The sequence below is a fragment of the Penaeus chinensis genome, chromosome 42 (genome assembly GCF_019202785.1).
Source record: "Penaeus chinensis breed Huanghai No. 1 chromosome 42, ASM1920278v2, whole genome shotgun sequence".
Classification (NCBI taxonomy): Eukaryota; Metazoa; Arthropoda; class Malacostraca; order Decapoda; family Penaeidae; genus Penaeus; species Penaeus chinensis.
In genome coordinates, this window is record NC_061860.1 from 2,243,489 (window position 1) to 2,245,988 (window position 2,500).

Genomic DNA, 2,500 nt, shown 5'->3' on the forward strand with positions numbered 1-2,500 from the left:
ATTATTATTCATATGAAAAGTTGATGTTGCTAAGAGGTTTGCATCTCAGTTACTTGTCTTATTAATCAAATTATATCAGCGAATCAAGATGCACACCTTTTTCTTTTGTATTGTTTGAGCCCGTAAGGTTATATCATAGGGGTACGGAATGATCTTGAAGACATTCAATACCAAAGTCAATACCATATGACTCGGAGACTTGGAAATTCTCACCATGTCGTTCCAGCAAAGGACATAATTGACTTCAATTCTTACTCATGTGGAGTGAACGTGGATTTGATGTACTGCTAAAAAGGCACAGAGACATTTCATGCACCTGTACAATAAAAACAGTTTTATCTAGAAATATACGAAATAAACTGACTGTATGTATGCATACATAAATATACATACATGCACAGTCAATCAGTCTCGCTCTCTCTCTCTCTATCAATCTATCTATTTATCTATATAGTATATGTATATATTTACATATATACATATATATATAATATTATATATATATTTATATTCTACACACAAACACACTAATATGTTTCACTTTATCTCTAAACCATTACATCTTTCTGTCAGTTTATCTTCAGGGAATTTAATTAATTAATTTACGCTTCCCCACTGGCGAAATAATTTACTGCTAACAACACAAGCTAGACCATAGTAAATATAGAATTTTCCACATAATTGTCTTTATTTGTGTAAATGATAATACATGGTTTAATTAGTGCATTATCTATTAAAATTGTTGATCTTTATTATCATATTACGAGGTGGAAAGTTGCTTTTATTTTATGGAATTATGTAGTGCTTTATTATTATTATTTCCTTTGTGCTTTAGTTTTAGTTATTCTCCCAAATTAGAAATGCATGACGATTGGATATATTTGCATAGCGTGGCGTCATGCAAAATAAGAAGGTTTTAATACCATTCTTTGGTGTGTTTATTCTCTCGGTTTAGCAGATCTGTGATATAGACTTATTATCATTGTCCATAGCTGATATATCCGTAACTATATTTGAAAAAAAAGGAAAAACGTAAAATGTTTCAGGGATGTTTGTGAAAAGGTTTTGGCAACTGGAACAGAACGAGTGAGTGTGTGTGTGTGTGTGTGTGTGTGTGTGTGTGTGTGTGTGTGTGTGTGTGTGTGTGTGTGTGTGTGTGTGTGTGTGTGTGTGTGTGTGTGTGTGCGTGCACGTATGAACATGTGTATGAGTACGTATGTGTATCAATGCGTAAGCGTGTATGTGTGTGTGCGCGTATGTGTGTGCGCGCGTCTATTAGGCTAAATGACCCAGACAACCACTCGGTTACTAAGAAGCAAACACCGAAAAAAGAGTCAGTATTTCCCGTTCGTTTTTATGAGGCAACGTTCAGTATCGCAAGGACACGCGTACGGGACCGCAGCGCACGGACCCCTGGCGTTATATACTTGTATCAAGAAGTTTTGTGTGTTGGGACTTAGATAAATTTGGTCAGCTTGGTAAGTATTTTTTTTTTTTTTTTTTTTCATCTTATCCCTCCCTACCTTTTTTTGGGGTGTTTGTTGGATCATGTTTGGTTAATGGGGTGTTTTTTTTAGTATACTGGCTATGTTTGGGCTTTGGTAAGATAAACCGATAAGACAGGCCCTTTGTTATATGTGTGTGTGTTATGGCATATTGAATTAGTGAACAATCTTGGTATCAGTAGTTGGTATGTTCTGCCTTTTTATTTGTAAGATTAAATTGCCTCTTTTGATTTTTTATTTTATTTTTTTTGAACGAATTTGGTAGCTTAATTGGCTGGCTCTCGCGCGACGGAATTAAATTAATTCTGATTACCTACATTTTGTCTGTCGGCTTTTGGTAAAACTGGACTAGACAATCACCAAGTTTAATGGCCTGATTTTCTGTATGTTACATGTTAGAATATAATGAGGGAATTTGATATATTTTGATATTTGGGTAATATAAAGACCACTTTGCTAATCAGACCTATTGGATTGTTGAAGATTTTTTTGTTTTTATATCTATAGCTATTATTATTATTATTATTATTATTATCATTATTATTATTATTATTATTATTATTATTATTATTATTATTATTATTATTATTGTTATTATTAGTATTATTATTGTTGTTGTTGTTGTTGTTGCTATCAATATTACTATTATTATTATTATTATTATTATTATTATTACTATTATTATTATCATTAATATTATTGTTGTTGTTGTTGTTGCTATTATTATTATTATTATTATTATTATTATTATTATTATTATTATTATTATCATTATTATTATTATTATTATTATTATTACTTAAACTGCTACTACTACTACTATTACTGCTGCTACTACAGCTATTATTATTATTATCTTATTATCGTTATTATTATCATTATTATCATTATTATCATTATTATAGTCATCACTATTAATATTATTATTAATATAATTGTTATTATTCTTATTATAATTATTATCATTATTATTATTATCATCGGTGTTAAAATTC

The 2,500-nt window shown here is 30.0% G+C and overlaps 1 protein-coding gene across 1 annotated transcript in view; it reads left to right on the forward strand.

Moving 5' to 3' along the window:
* The first annotated feature begins 1,366 nt into the window (after positions 1-1,366).
* The window catches only part of LOC125047780, a 20,326-nt gene continuing 19,192 nt past the window's right edge, over positions 1,367-2,500 (forward strand). Inside the window, exon 1 of the mRNA XM_047646217.1 lies at positions 1,367-1,478. The gene's annotated coding sequence lies outside the window, so the exon portion shown is untranslated. The remainder of the gene's footprint in view (positions 1,479-2,500) is intronic.